Genomic DNA, 17,536 nt, shown 5'->3' with positions numbered 1-17,536 from the left:
CACCCTTGGAAGAAGCATGCCTGCTGAGCCCTATCTGCCAAGCACGTGGCCAGGGCAGTCTTTCCTTAGAAGTTCACTCAATAAATTAAGCCTCTTCTTCGTTAGGACACTGTTGTGTGACCACGGTCAGAAATAAAAACTTTCTATGGCTAGATTCCAGCCCCGTCGCACCCGTTACACGTGTCCATCACCTGGGTCACGCTACCCCAACTTGTGTTCACATCCAGTTTGCTGAGCTGCTTCCTGAAGTCCGGGGGAGGGGAGGCAGGCTCTCAGGAGGGCCCGGGCAGGCAAGCAGCAGGGGATGTCTCCGGGGGTCCAGCCTGTGCTCCTGGCCCTGCCAGCCAGAGACCTTGGGACAAGACTGTCCCTCTCCTAACTGCTAGGATCCTTTCTGACCAGCTTTCCTGCCACCCGTGGATTTGCCATCGCAGGGGGTGTTGAACAAAATGCATGTTCAGTAGAAGGGTGAGAGAGAAGCATGTTTGTAGATGGGGAGTTGATTCTCATTTCATAATGGATGATTATTTTTCACAAAAAATAAAAATCCAAAAATCCCTCCTTATCAGGGAAAATGAGATAATGAAGCAGAAATTCTCAACCACGGGCATAAAAACGAACTTCCTTCTTTGACGGTAACCTGGAATAGGACTCTGCCCTCAGTTGTTGTCAGTGGGCCACATGGACATTGGTCATTACTCCCACTGGGTCCCTCTGGTGTTTCCTAAGGGAACCAGCTCTGTCCTGGGCGCCGTAACATTCCACTTGGGCATACCAGTCAGACAGCGGACTTCCTCGAGGTGGGGGGGCTCTCCCTGGGGGCCCTTCTCTCACTTTCTCTTTCCTCCCGCTTCCATCTTTGTAAGCGGATGGTTGGTGCAGGTGGTCCACGCCTCTCACTCCCAGGAGAAGCCGGTGTTTCCCCACAACCAGTGCGAGAGTTGATATTACACAGCAGCAGGAGTGAACCCGAGGGATCGACACCATGCCAGGGCCCCGCAGAGCTACCCACCACCAGAAATCATTAAACAAAACAAAACACGAAGGCACCACCCCGACGGAGCGCACAAAAAGGCCTTCTGAATCCCGTCCCGTCCCATCCCGGCCCGGCCGGGAGCCAGCTCCGCGCGCAGAGCCTCGTCCACGCAGCCTGCGAGCTGCGCCGCCCACAACCGCCTCCGTGCCTGGTGCCTTCGGGCCAAATTCATTTCTCCTGTCCACGGTTACACCACAAAGCTTCTTACCCCGTGGTGATCTACCTTCCTGCTCCATCTCGGCACGGCCTGCCGTGCCCGGCATCTCCCATCGCTCTCAACCCACGGGACCCCCGCCTCCACCGTGCATGTTCGTGGCCGCGCAGCCCTGCACGCGGCAGGAATACAGGGCCTGCCCTGCCCTCCGAGGGGCCTCTCTGGGGTCTTGTTAGAGGCACGGACCTCCCTAAGGCGTCTCCAGGCTGTTCTTGGGGAGCCCCCATCTCATCCCACTCACCCCGTCTGCCGGGGCCGCTCGCTTGTGGCCCCTTTGATTCGTCTGTATGCAAATCCCCGTCCCATCGGATCCGTCACGCACCCACGGAGGCCACGCTGATTACGTCATGAGAGCGAAGCCCTCACAAATGGGATTAGCGCTCTGATAAAACCGACCCCATTGGGCTCCTCGGCTCCTTCCTCCACATGAGGACACAGCGAGAAGATGACGTCTGTGAACCAGGAAGCAGGTTCTCACCAGAACCTGACCTCACTGGCACCCTGATCTCAGACTTCCAGCCTCCAGAACTGTGACACATAAATTTCTGCTGTTTATAAGCCACCCAGTCTGTGGGATTTTTTCACAGCAGCCTAAAGGGACTGAGACGGGCACCCCTGACCCCTACCCCGCCCAGGGCAGAGACAACCACAGCCAGTTGTTAGTGAGGTGATGGTCACGGTTTTTGTTGCTGTCTTAAATTCCAAGTTTTCCTTGATATCAAGAAAGGGAAACTGAGGTACGCAGAAGTTAATGGTATGCCCAGTGCCATATGGACAGGTGAGCGGAGGAACCAGAGATGAAACGAGAATCCCCGAGCCTTGGTAGAGTTCCTTCCCACTGCTCCGAGCTGCCTGGAATCCACCCCACCATCCAAGCTGGGCATCCAAAGGTCTCCGGGACCACGTTGTCCTGCCTGGCCTCTCTCACGCATTCGGAGCTCCTCCCTCCTTTCAGAGGTGTGTGTTCTTCAATAATCTCCAAATGCTAGAAATACCATTTTCCTTTCCTTAGCCCCACAAAGAAAGAGCAAAAGCAAAATGGAAACCTGGGAGAGCTCCCTAAGTGCTGTTCGTTCAGTTTCTGAAAAGCTTGGCGTCTTTTGGTTGTGGCGTGCTCTGAGCTGACTCACCCAACAGGTGAGAATCCACCACAGACCCGCACCTGCTGCCTGACGCCTCGCCCGCCATGGAGGTCAGGTGCCCTCTGAGCAGAGCCGGCCTCACAGCAGTGACTCAGGCCCCCATTGCATGCTCAGAGGGGTGCTCTGTGGTCATGGTCTTAAATTCTTGACACTGTCTCTGAACTTGTGTTTTGTGGGTGAAATCAGTGGGAAAAGGAGGCCTGGAGTCCCATTTCATCCAAGGACGCTCCTTGAGCTATTTCCCTGCCTCCCTGGGACAAGTTCTTGGCCACCAGCTCCCCAGCCCGTGTCCTGGGCCTCGCTGCCCCTGCTTCACCCCCGACCCAGCTCTGGTGACCGCTTTCACCCCCATCCTCTGTGGGGGATCTGCACAGGTCCAGGGAGCATCATCAGGTGGACTTCCCAGGTGTGTTGGCTGGGGCAGCACCATCCTCATCCCTTGTTGATGGGGCCTAACAAGTGCCATGTGTGGCCAGTCCAGGCCCTGAGCACATCCCTACACCCAGGGTTAAAGATCCCGAGGGTCACCTGTCTGTGGCGGATTGGAGGGGTGGGCCATGGGCTGGGAAATGCCTGACTTAACATCCCCAGAGCCTGTCCCGGCCTGGGTTGCAGTTGTCGGGGTGGGCCCTGGGCACCTGTTGGGGTTCAACAATATCCCTGTGCTAGGGGCAGCAGCCCTCACCCGCTCTGTTCCTGGGGGACCCTCTTCCTGAGTCAGCTTGCTGTGGTCTCTTCTGGCAACTGGAGGATCCCGCCAGAGAGGGATAAGCTGCAAATGTGACTGGTGTGATTTCATGATTCTGCAAATATAAATTCCCTTACATTTGCATTTAAAACTGTATTGCGTAATATAAAGATGGAAGGTAAAATTCATGCTAGTAATTCAAAACCATAATTTTTCTTTATTTACAACTGTATTAAGTAGCAAAGAAAAGCAAGACGACAAGTGGAGAGAGAGAGAGTCTGTGGAAGAAAGGAAAAGATTTCTATTTTCCTAACTATTAATTGCACTTTGTCTGGCTTTTAGAACAAGGGTGCCACAGTTTCATTTTGCACTGAGCCCTGCAAATTATGAAGCCAGTCCTGCTCCTCAGTACTCCGAGAGAACACCAACATGAATCCTTGAAAACTACATCTCCCCACCCTAAGCTAAATGGCAGGTACCTGCCAGCTTCCCCTGATTGCCAGACACATGGTTTTCTTGGAGTTAACGAATACCAGCAGGAGCTTCCTGCCTCTGAACTACTGACTATTTGCTTCGCCCCTGCCTGGGCCTGAGGCCCCCAAAGTCATCAGGGGAGAGAGCACTGCCCGAGAACAATCTCAGGCTTGCAGTGGCAGCCGCAGCCACAGACAGATGGGGTGCGCCGGCCTGATTAGATTGGCCCAAACACTTCCAGCATCAAACGGACTGACCCCTGACATGAGACAAGTTGATTTATTATCCTGCCGGCTCGGCTGACAACACCACCTCGCGCTTGCCTCTGTCTGGTCATTTCTCAAGCTCTCTGCCCAGGAGTGGCACCTCCATCCCCTGACACATCACCACGGACAGCCCTGCCAGAATACTAAGAGGCTCCTATCGAGATGATTTTTAAGAAGCTCAGATGAAGAGTCTAATCGAGGCCAACCAAAGCAGTCTGCAGTGCGTGCCTGGAGATAAATACGGGTCGCCTCACTGAAGAGCAGTCCGTGCGATGCGGGAGGTGCCGGGAGGAGGGAAATCTCAGCACAAAACGTGAGCGCTGGGCACACGGCTTGGAGGTCACAGGGCTCCTGCAGCCCGCAGCGGGAGTGCCCGCAAGGTCACTGTGTCCTCCTGACTCCCTGCCCACGTGGCAGCGCTGCTCCACACGGCATGGAAAGTCGCATCTAATAACTCCCACAGCTGTTAAATGTTTCAGCCGATTCCATGTTTTACAGTAACAGTCTATCCGTTTACACATTACGAATTCAGAATTTATGTCAATGCAGAGGAGAGGGAGAGAAGGTTTACCTGCCACCTTTGGGAATGAGAAGTCAGTAGCACAGATGAGATTGCAGAAGACAAACATCACCTCCTGAAGAGCAAGGAGCGAACTGCTCAGAGGTACCTGAAAGCCAGGAATTTCCAGGTGTCCATCATGTCATTTTGTCCACAGTAGAAACCAGGGCCCCATCGATTTCCCTTTGTCGACCCTATCTTAGCCCATGCCAATTTCCATGGGTACCTGAATGTTAGGGAAACATTTCGTTATTCAGGGTTGTCCTCACCAAGGACCCAGCGCCAAGCCTCCTAAGATGTCAGGTCCATACTGTGCCACTTGGAAGTCCTGTTCATTAGATAGTCCTCAGAGTACCCACCAATTAGATGGGGGTCATTCCTGTCTCACGAGACAGAGTTGATTCAGGAGATGGTGGATGTCAAAGAGCCTGGCAAGATGCACATCCTGTTCGAATGCACATGACCGCAATGGAGAGACAGCCCCGACCAAGGCCCTTCTGTGTGGCCACCACCTACGTCCTCTCAGCGTTGCATGCCTGTCCCCTTGGCCATTGCTGTCCCTTGCTGCGAGTGCAGATGAGCTCCCATGTCCCCTCTGAAGGGAAGCTCCCACCTCTGCAGGAATGTCTGAACCCCTGAGAGGTGTGGGGCCGTCACAGACACAGACGCAAAGCAGGGTTCTGCCACCCGCTCCCCACGCAGGAGAGCAGGCTTGGCCTGGGCCAGCTGGCCTCTTGCTAACTCCTCAGTCAGCCGGAGCAGTTGCAGCCTCACTCGCTCCTGGGGCTTCAAAGGAGCAGCGTAGAAAAGGCTTTTGCTCTGAGAGTGAACCTCTAGTACTTTCTCTCCCAAGAAGTTGATGGGAAAGTAGGAACAAGGCCATACCACAGAGTTTAATTAAACTTTTAAGTCTACTTAGGCATTTTAAATACATAGCAATTTTCCCAGCTTTGGGAAGGGAGTAATAAAGAAAGAGAGAGGAGGGGTGTCCCAGAAAGACATTCCTAAAGTCCCTTTATAATTTAAAAAAGAATACACTGGACCAGGGATACTCAGCTGCCAAGAGGCAGCCAGGCCTGTTTCCTCCGTGCGGGAGACTAGAAAAGCCTCATCTGGGGAATCGATTCAGCAGAGGAAAGAACCAGGAGACTGACATCGGGCGTCTGCCAGACCCTCCGAGCCCTCTCCAGGGAAGCCCACGCTCGCCCGGCTCTGCGCACGCCTTCAGAGCTGCCCAAGGATGTTGGGCTGCCATTCTTAATCATGAGCAGACAGTCAAGGAACACCAGACATCTGAGCAATGCTTCTAACGAGGAAGCCAGCAACCAGAACAATCAGACAGGAGCGAAGCAATTTGCAGGAAACAGAGACTGGGTGGGAAGGAGGAAACTTAAGAAGAGACTATCATTAATCCACAGAGAGATGAGAGAAAATACTGCATCTGTACTGCAAGGACAGGATGCTCAGAAAGAAAACATTCAGAGAACAAAGAGCAATTAAATTATTAGCAGTTAAAACTATGAGAGCAGACTTCCAGCTTCCACTTAAAATGTAGAGAGCTGAACAGCATCGTTCCCACCCTTACAACAATTTTTTTTAAAAGATGTATAATCTATAAAATACCTTCACTTGAATCCGATAGAGAGGTGAGGGCAGAGTGAAACCAGCTAACCAGATCCTAAGGAAACACAGCCTTCAAGGAGAGATGGGACACAATCTATGTTTTTAATGCAGATGCCATAAAAGCTGGTAGGAATTCAGCTGAAATTTTGAAGAAACTGCTACAGAACAAGTGTGGGCTCGTAGGAGAGGATGGACCCCAGGATGCCAAAAACCAAAAGGGAATTCTCACAAACTCGCAGGCTCTTTTTACCACCCTCACCAGGTGGCCCAGGGGAGGAGCAGCAGCCACTGTGCGCAGGGCAGGAAGTGCCTCACAGAACAAATGCCTTACTGCTGGGAGAAGGGCAGAAAGCTGCCACGCCAGGCACCGGGAAGACCCAACACACCTGGGAGGGGAGAGGAAAACATCCTGGGCCCTGGGGAAGGACAGGATCACTGTGAAGACCCCACCCCAGGAGATGCAAGGACACAGTGCCCCTCAGAGACTGAGGACAACCAACATGGGAGGGCACACCGGTACCCCCACCCCCAGCACTAGGCTGGGAGCATTGGGTAACAAGGAGCTGGCACCTATCACCTTGTGCTGGGAAGGATGAGGTCATGGAAAAAGGCCCTCTGAGGTGCAGACACTAAGGGAGGACCTGAAGCACAGAGTGGCACAGACTGGGGAAAGCCCCAGGACATCAGCCCCCACGTCAACAAAAGGGACCAGGGGAAGGTACGAGGAGGGTGACGATATCAACAACGAAACCCAAACCAAGCGCCACTACTGACTAGATCACCTCTCCCCCCCACCGCCCAAAGAAGAGGACACACACAGTCAGGAGACAAAAGTGTGCAACAGAACTAGGCGCAGCCATGACCTGATGCTAGAACCATCATGTGAAGATTCAAATACTTATGATCAATGTGCCAACGTCTCTGTGGAAGAAGTGGACACTGCATGAACTGATGGGGAATTTCACGGGAGAGATGGAAACTATAAGAAAGAATCATCTGGAAGCCAACTGGAAAGATGCCCAGCCGGTGACTACACTTTCCTCATGTCCAGGTGGAGCCATGTGACTAGGTTCTGGCAAGATTAGTGGGCAGGAGTGGCATCTTCCACTTCTAGGCCTGTCCAGGAAAACCCCCCATGGAATCCTCCACACTCTCCCTCTCCTGTGCAGGTACACAGAGCCCCCGAGGGGGACTGTGGGGCCCCATGTTGATGTTGATGGAGCCTCTGCAGGCTGATTCTGGAGTGACGCAAAGGACGGTGTCGAGCAGAGCCCTTCCCTGCTCTGCATCCCCACACCACAAATCCAGCACTCATCATGCTCTGAGCAATAATAAACACCTCCTATTATGTCCAATATTGAATTTCAGGGTTTATCCATTCGGTCAGATCTTGTTCCCTAATTAATATAAAAATTGGTACCTTGAAGTAGGATGCTGTCATAACAATAATTTAAGATATGCGTCATTGGCTTAGCAGTTGAGAGGTTGGTGGCAGGGAAACAGATCAGAGGCTGGAAAACTGGAGATTTATATTATGCAGTAGCAAAACCCTTGCTTAATCTACCACTTGCGGCATCTTGGAAGGTCGATCAGGTGCCTGTTGAGCCTCTGGGTATAAGAGAAAAAGTTGGAAAACATAGCTTAGGAGCGTGTGTCTGCTGACAGTGTCTGTGCTTAGAAAATTATTAAGAAAAAGAGAGGAACTCAGACAAGTAACAGCTGGTTTAAAAGCAGAAGTGAAAGCAGTTACAAAGGGTCTCCAGAATTGGGGGACTTCTCAGAGTTAGAAAACCCAACTTCTTCTAGACCCTAAAGAGATGAGAGGACTACGGTTTTAAGTGACAGAGCCCTGTGTAAGCCCTGTGGCCAAGACCAGATTAAGGAAATGGTCCTCACACAGAAGCCTGTTGGCCTCAACATATCCTCACTAAATTGAGAGGTGGGAGCCTGGAGTCAAGAAAGAAGGAAAGACTCAACCTTGAGAGTTATGTCTATGAAAGAACTTTGGGTGGGGCTACTGGCTCGTGGAACAAGCTAGAAACAAATACATAGAGATACCTAGTTGACATCTGCCTCTTTTCTCTCTGTCTAGTATTTGAACCCACTGCCATGGTGGGAAACTTGGTAGGAGAGGGGGCCTCTCTGTGGCTGTGGAGGGTGAAATCCAGGCCCTGCCTTTCCTCAGACCCTAGTAGTACAGCATGTGACCCAGTGCAGCCATCGATGCTGTGTCTGGCTGGGCAGGTGGATCACAGGGAACAGACTCCAGTGCATTCTCGCCTCATGACGGGCCTGGCTGCAGCATGCCTAATGGCAGGCGAGCTGCAAGGGCTTCCCATGTCCAGCGGCATTCTGACCAGATTGACCTTCTGGATGCCCAGCTTTCCTGGTTCCTACCCATTTTTTAAGCCTCATTCTTTAGCCTTCCATCAATTCTATGAGCTACCAAATATTCTTCCAATACATTTTTTTTCTGCTTCAGTTAGTTAGAGTCAAGTTCTGTTGTTTGGCACCAAAAATCCTCATAGATGAAAGTACATGGCAGGTAAATGGGAGCTTAGCCTCCAACAGCAGCCCATGGCCAAGCATCAGAGTCTTGCTGGAGGAGAAGCCCACAATGCCTGCTCAACATGGGAAAGTGCCCAGTCCTGGGTCTCAAGGCACTTAGGGCAAGCCTGCCATCCATGCAGCGCTGATATTGGGCTTTGCTCCCAGGGACTGGTGGTGATGCAAGGGAAACCTGAAGTCAGGCATGATGCCATGTCCAAGGAGGAGGAGCAGGCCAACTAGAGAAGCCATTTTCCAGGGAGTACGTGTGCACCAGGGGCAGGAAATGAAGCAAAGCATCAGAAGCCAGCTGGACTCAGAGGCAGCAAGGGGCTAGGATCAAATGAGGAAAGGATGTGACAGAAGGGAAGATGTGCTTTCTGAGCAGGTGTGGATATCCAGAACTCCTGGATTCGATGAATCAGTTCTGTAGAAAATGACAGCCTGTGAATGAATACAGGAAACCTATGTGTGGATTACTTATGTTTGTGGCACAGAATGCAAGCTAGGCAAATAGGTGATGATGATGATGATATGATGAAGATATGATGATGATGGATGATAGATCATAGAGAGATCGATGATAGATACATAGATACATAGTAAGACAGAGAGTAAGAGAGGTAAACAAATGGGAATCAGTCTGGAATATCAGATCAAAAAGACGGATATTTGTTAAAAGTGAAAATATTCAAGTTGTAGTGCTTGCCCTGACCCTAATTAGTTGTGGGATCTTAGAGAAGCCATTTCCGCTCTTAGAGATTGAATTTCCTCACCTGTAATATCAGATGTCAGGTTAGATTTGTATTTTTTCAACCATCTATCCAGGCACCTGGGGATAAGGGGTGCAGTACTTGAGAATCCTAAACCCTCCCCCAATTCCAAGCCAATTAGCTTAGTGTTTTAGCTCTTTTCTAAAGTTCCATGTACAATACCACTGATAAAATAACAATTAAAAATACAGACCAGATAATCCTAAGGCCCTCAAAAGGCTAAGAGTTTAAGGATTGACTGTTTGGCCAGTTCTGAGCACCACACTCCCCACACCTGAGAGGGCCCTGAGACAGAGACCCCAAGAATGGGGGGGCTTCCCTAGGTACAGCCAGGAGCCACCAGAGTCTCATTCATGCCATCACTATAACCTGTCACCTGCAGTGTCAGGCAACCTGGTGCCTGACACAGAGTAAATGCCCCATAAATGTTGGATGAATGAAGAGAAGAAATCCCATAAAATAGTGCTCATACACTCAACAAACAGATACTGAGAACCATATGCACCAGACAGTGTGCCATGTGCTATAGTTAAGACAAGACACAATTCCTGCCCAGACGGAGTCCAATAAAACAGGCCCTTACAGTACACTGTGATGCACTGGAGACAAGAGCAGGAGGCTGCAGAAACAGTAGGAGTGACACCCAGGCCTGCACAGCTTGGGGAGGCAGCCAAGGAGGCACCCAGGAGGGACCTGGATGGAATGGATGTGAGAGAGAGGGGCAGCAGTGGGGGGCCAAGGGGTTACACAGGAATGGGGTAAAATAGGTGCTTTTTAAAGCTCACTCTGGCTTCACAGGAAGAGTTTGGATCAGAGAGATGAGATAAGAGGCCAGGCCATCCTGTTGAGAGATGATTGTGGCCCCAGACTGAGATGATGGCTGTGGTGGTGGAGAAAAGTGGGTGGATCCAAGAGATAATTGGAAAAAATAATTTAGTAATTAGTCATTTATTTTGAGATAAAAATTCTTCTAGCTGTAAGTCCAAGCTGTCTCTATCAGCAGCTATTCTTTCTTAAAGCCTAAATTAGCATCTCTTTAAATCAGGAGGATATGCCTTTATTTATCATCGCCAGGCAAACACAAAAGCAATTCCCAAATGACCTGTGTCTTTTATTGCTGCTGCTTCTCTTTCTTTTAGGCAGAAGATCTGTTCTAACAAAGCTGATTGTTACACATGAATAATAAATAGGGAATGAAAGGTATGCTGCCCCCGCCCTGTGGACACTTGCTGCCCAGTGTGGCATTCAAGTTGTACTTTGAAGCAAGCACTGTGTAATTGATCAAAAACAACACAAGGAATTATTGCTGCTTAACACCTTTCAAAGACCCACACTGACATCAGCCCACGTTGAGCAGAGTAAAACCAACTATGAGAAACATGAAACAAAAATGCTCTTGATTCTAACAAAAAGCAACACCCTGGTGGAATGAGAGGCTCTGGAGTCAGAAGACCAGCGTTACAATTCCCTTTCTATGACTTCCTCAATATCGTCAACTGTGAAGTGGACAACACCCAACTCTTGACGCTGTTTTAAAAGACAAATTCAAGTGACACCAGCAATGTGGTGGAGTCAGCTATTCCCTTTCTCTCTCCCCCTTTGAACTATAACTAAATGGACGTTCATTTACCAATGGAGGATACCCACACAGCACAACAGGATGCCGGAGAGACTCATGCAGCTATAGACCTAAGGGTGGATGGAGTGGGCTGCCAGGAAGTAGTGGAGATAGATAAGCACTCCCTGGCTCTTCCCGGGCAGCCCTGTGCATGCACAAGAACACTTTCCTGGCCAGGAGCACCCATAGTGATGTTGTGGTTCCGCAAGTGGGAATGCACCTCGGCACAACTGTAAGAAGAGGTGGAGGCAGCCCTGAGCCTGCACACAAATGCTTTCCAGGCTGGCAGGAGAGCCCACAGTGCCACTGTGGTCCCAATGAGTGGCCCAGGCTCAGACACCATGAAGAAGTCCTGCCCACCAAGCCTAGTGGCTGGCACGACCATAAGAAGAGGCAGTGACAGAGCTACACACACGTGCAGCTGCTTCCCCAGCCAATGGGAGTGCCCACCATACCTCCACAACTTCCAGCAGATGGGGTGGGATCAGAAACACAACTCCCGCTTCCCCCCAGTGGTAGCAGGTGGAACCTGTGACCTGATACTATCACAAATGCACCAGCAAAGGATTAGTTCATCAAACCCCATGAGAAACTACAGCAACAATTCAGAGCAGAAGGAAAATAACTAGTCTCCAGAATCCAACCTTGAAATCACAAAAATTTACAATCTAAATGACAGAGAATTCAAAATAGCTGTCATAAAGAAACTCAGTGAGTTACAAGAAAACTTCAAAAGACAGTTCAATGAGTTCAGGAATAAAATTAATCAGAAGATGGGATATGTCACCAAAGAGAATGAAACTACTAAAAAAAAAAAAGCATAAATTCTGGATATAAAGAATATTATTAAAGAGATAAAAATAATCTAAAATCCTTAAGAAATAGAGCTGATGTTATGGAGGAAAGAATTCGTGATTTAGAGGATAGAAATATAGAAATGATTCAGGTGGAGGAGAGAGAACTAAGATTTTTTTTTTTTAATGAAGGAATTCTTTGAGAAATATCGGACTCAATTAGGAAAAGCAACATAAGGATTATAGGTATTCTAGAGGGAGAGGAGAGAGAGAAAGGAGCAGAAAGCTTGTTCAAAGAAATAATAGCTAAGAAATTCCCATACCTGGGTAAAGAACTAGACTTACAAATACGTTAAGTAAATAGAACACCCAATTACATCAATGCTAAAAGACCTTCTCCAAGGCAGATAATAGTAAAATTGGCAAAAGTCAATGACTAAGAAAAAATGTTAAGGGCAGCAAGGCAGAAGAAAATCACCTACAAAGGAACCCCTATCAGGCTTTTAGCAGATTTGTTGGCAGAAACTTTACAGGCTAGGAAAGAGTGGAATAATATATTCAAAATACTGAAAGACAAAATCTTTCAGCCAAGAATACGCTATCCAATGAAACTATCCTTCAGATATGTTGAAGAAATAAAAGCTTTCCCAGATAAACAAAAGCTGAAGGAGTTCATTGCCACTAGACTGGCCTTACAAGAAATGATCAAGGATGCACTCATACCTGAAACAAAAAGCAAAAGATCTACAAAGCTTTGAGCAAGGAGATAAATAGACAGACGAAATCAGAAAACTGCAGCTCTCTATCAGAACAGGGTAGCAAATACTTAATTATAACTTAAAAGAGAAAGAGAAAGAAAGCATCAAGAGTAACTATAAACACTTCAGCTTAGTCACAAACTCACAGCACAAAACAGAATAATTTGTGACAACAATAATTCAGAAAGAGAAGAGGAAAGGGATGGAACCTGCTTAGGCCAATGGAGATAAGAGGCTATCAGAAAATTGACTATCTGGGGCCGGCCCAGTGGTGCAGCAGTTAGGTGCACACATTCTACTTTGGCGGCCTGGGGTTCACCAGTTCAGATCCCGGGTGCGGACATGGCACCACTTGGCAAGCCATGCTGTGGTAGGCATCCCACATATAAAGTAGAGGAAGATGGGCACAGATGTTAGCTCAGGGCTAATCTTCTTCGAAAAAAAAAAGAAAGAAAAATGAAAATTGACTATCTAATCTACAAGATCTTTTATACAAACCACACGGTAACCACCAAACAAAAAATCGGAGCAGAGTGACAATTCATAAAAAATGAGAAAACCCCCACAAAAAAACCACCAAAATGAAATGGCAGTCAGAAACACAAAGGAAGAGAAACAATGGAAATATAGAACAACCAGAAAACAAAAGATAAAATGGTAGTATTAAGCCCTCATATAAAAATAGTCACTCTAAATGTAAATGGATTGAATTCTCCAATCAAAAGACTCAGAGTGGCTGGATGGATTAAAAAACAAGACTCAACATTATGCTGCCTCCAGAAAACACATCTCAGCTCTAAAGACAAACGCAGGTTCAGAGTGAAGGGATAAAAGATGATACTCCAAGCAAAGGGCAAACAAAAGAAAGCAGGTGTTGCCATACTTACATCAGATAAAGCAGACTTCAAGATAAAAAGACAGTGAGAGACAAAGAGAAGCAGTATATAATGATAAAAAGGACTTTCCACCAAGCGGATATAACACTTATGAATATAAATACACCTAACACAGGAGCACCAAAGTATATAAAGCAACTATTAACAGACATAAAGGGAGAGATTGACAGAAACACAATAATAATAGGAGACCTCAACACCCGACTTACATCAACGGATAGATCATTGAGACAGAAAGTCAACAGGGAAAGAGTGGATTTAAATGAAACACTTGATCAGAGGGACTTAAGAGATATTTAGAGAGAGGATTCTATCCAAAAGCTGCACGATACACATTCTTCTCAAGCGCACATGGAACATTCTCAAAGATAGACCATATGTTGGGACACAAGGCAAGGCTCAATAAATTTAAGAAGATTCAAATGATATCAAGCATCTTTTCTGACGACAATGCTATGAAACTAGAAGTCAACTCAAAGAAAAAAGCTTGGAAAGTCACAAATATATGGAGACTAAATGACATGCTGCTGAACAACCTTGGATGGATGAAGAAATCAAAGGAGAAATTTAAAAATACTTGAAGACAAAAGAAAATGAAAATACAAAATACCAACTTTCATGGGATAGAGCAAAAGCAGTTATAAGGGGGAAATTCATAGCAATACAGGCCCACCTCAACAAACAACAAAAACCTCAAATAAGTAATCAAACTACACCTAACAGAACTAGGAAAAGAAGAATAAACAAGCATAAAGTCAGCAGAAAGAGAGATAATAAAAATTAGAGCAGAAAAAAATGAAGTAGAGACTAAGAGAACAGTAGAAAGGATCAATGAAATGAGCTGGTTCTTTGAGAAGATAAATAAAATAGACAAATCATTAACCAGACTCTCTAAGAAAAAAAAGAGAAGCCTCAAACAAATATATATAGAATATAAATATAATAAATAAAATATAAAATATAAAAATATATATTTATATAAAATATAAAACATAAAAATATAAAAATAAAATAAAAAATATAAAAATATAAAAATATATAAAATATATAAAATATAAAAAATAAATAGCAATAGAAATGTAAAAGGAGACATTACAATGGATACTGCAGAAATACAGAGGAATATAAGAAAATACTATGAAAAACTATATACCCACAAATTGGATAACCCAGAAGAAATGGGTAAATTCTTAGAATCATACAACCTCCCAAAACTGAGTTGTGAAGAAATAGAGAATCTGCATAGACTGATCACAACTAAAGAGATTGAAACAGTAATCAAAAACCTCCCAAAAAACAAAAGTCCAGGACCAGATAGCCTCTCACGACAATTTTACCAAACATTCCAATAGATTTAATACCTATCCTTCTCAAACTATTCCAAAGAGTTGAAGAAGATGGAATACTTCCCAACTCATTCTATGAGACCAACATCACTCTGATACCAAAACCAGGCAAACACAGCACAAAGAAGGAAGATTACAGGCCAATATCATTGATGAAAGTAGATGTGAAACTCCTCAACAAAGTATTGGCAAACTGAATACAGCAATATATTAAAAGAATCATACACCACGATCAAGTGGGATTTATACCAGGGATGCAGGATGTTCAATATCCACAAACCAATCAATGTGATACACCCCATTAACAAAATGAGGAACAAAAATCCCATGATCATCTCAGTAGATGCAGAGAAAGCATTTGACAAGATCCAGCATTCATTTATGATAAAAACTCTCAATAAAATGGGTATACAAGGAAAGTACCTCAACATAATAAAGGCCATATATGACAAACCCACAGTCAACATCATACTTAACTGTGAAAAACTAAAAGCCATCCCTCTGAGAACAGGAACAAGGCAAGGGTGTCCACTCTCACCACCCCTATTCAACATAGTCCTGCCCATTTTGCCAGAGCAGTTAGGCAAGAAAAAGAGATAAAAAGAATCCAAATCAGAAAGGAAGAACTGAAACTCTCCCTGTTTTCAGATGATAGGATTCTATGCATAGAAAACCCTAAAGAATTCATCAGAAAACCATTAGAAATAATCAACAACTACGGCAAAGTTTCAGGGTACAAAATTAACTTACAAAAATCAGTTACATTTCTATACACTAATAATGAACTAACAGAAAGAGAAGGCAAGAATATGATCCCATTTTCAATTGCAAGAAAAAGAAAAAATATCGGAATACATTTAACCAAAGAGGTGAAAGACCTAGACATTGAAAACTATAAGACATTATTGAAAGAAATTGAAGAAGATAGAAAGAAATGGAAAGACATTCCATGCTCATGGACTGAAAGAATAAACAGAGTTAAAGTGTCTATATTACCTAAAGCCATCTACAGATTCAGTGCAATCACAATCAGAATCCCAAAGACATTCTTCATGGAAATAGAACAAAGAATACTAAAATTATATGGAACAACAAAAGACCTTGAATAGCCAAAGTAATTCTGAGAAAAAAGAACAAAACTGGAGGCATCACAATCCCTGACTTGAAAATATACTAGAAAGCTATAATAATCAAAACAGCAAGGTACTAGCACAAAAACAAACACATACAATGGAACACAATGAAAGCCTAGAAATAAAACCACACATCTATGGACAGTTAATCTTTGACAAAGGAGCCAAGAACATACAATGGAGAAAGGAAAGTCTCTTCAATAAATGATGTTAGGAAAACTGGACAGCCACATACAAAAGAATGAAAGTAGACCATTATCTTATACCATACACAAAAATTAACTCAAAATAGATTAAAGACTTGAATGTAAGACGTGAAACCATAAAACTCCCAAAAGAAAATATAGGCAGTACACTTTTTGACATCTGTCTTAGCAGCATCTTTTCAAATACCATGTTTACTCAGGCAAGGAAAAAAAAAGAAAAAATTAACAAATTGGACTACATCAGATTAAAAAGCTTCTGCAAGGCAATGGAACCCATGAACAAAATGAAAAGACAACCCACCAACTTGGAGAAAATATTTGCAAGTCATATATCTGATAAGGGGTTAATTTCCAAAATATATAAAGAACTCATACAACTCGACAAAAAACAAGCAATCTGATCAAAAATGGGCAGAGGATATGAACAGACATTTTTCCAAAGAAGATATACAGATGGCCAACAGGCAGATGAAAAGATGTTGAACATCACTAATTATTGGGGAAATGCAAATCAAAACTACAATGAGATATGACCTTACACCTGTCAGAATGGCTATAATTACCAAGATGAAAAACAACAAATGTTGGAGAGGATATGGAGAAAAGGGAACCCTCACACACTGCTGCTGGGAATGCAAACTGGTGCAGCCACTATGGAAAACAAGATGGAGATTTCTCAAAAAATTAAAAATAGAAATACCATATGATCCAGCTATTCCACTACCGGGTATTTATCCAAAGAACTTGAAATCAACAATCCAAAGAGACTTATGCATGTTCATTGCAGCATCGTTCATAATAGCCAAGATCTGGAAGCAACCCAGATGCCCTTCTATAGAGGACTGGATAAAGAAGATGTGGTATATACATATATACAATGTAATACTGCTCAGCCATAAAAAAAGACAAAAGCATGCCATTTGCAACAACATGGATGCACCTTGAGGGTATTGTGTCATGCAAAATAAGCCAGACAGAGAAAGACAAATACTGCATAATTTCACTCATATGTGGAAGATAAACAAACACATGGACAAAGAGAAGAGATTAGTGGTTACCAGAGGGGAAGGGGCCTCAAGGGTAGGTGAAAGGGGTAATGGGGCACATATGTATAGTGACAGATAAAAATTGGACTATTGGTGGTGAGCATGATGCAGTCTATACAGAAACTGATAAATAACAATGTACACCTGAAAGTACACAGTGTTATGAACCATTATGACCTCAATAAACGAACTGGGAAAAAAAGGACAAATTCAATAAGATAATAAGCATAAAGTGCCTGCTCAACACACAAGCTCACCGGATGGTGTGGCCGTGGTCTGATCTTTGCATTCTTTGCTGCACAGGCCTGCTCTTACCCGGGTTCTGAAGTATTTGAGACACACATGGCACATGCAACTTCTGGAACAATCCTGTCTGGAAGGACAAGTGGCATGAAACCCAGACCTCAATCATCTTCA

Source organism: Equus asinus, chromosome 6 (assembly GCF_041296235.1).
Source record: "Equus asinus isolate D_3611 breed Donkey chromosome 6, EquAss-T2T_v2, whole genome shotgun sequence".
Taxonomy (NCBI): Eukaryota; Metazoa; Chordata; class Mammalia; order Perissodactyla; family Equidae; genus Equus; species Equus asinus.
Note: the sequence above shows the minus strand (reverse complement) of the source record.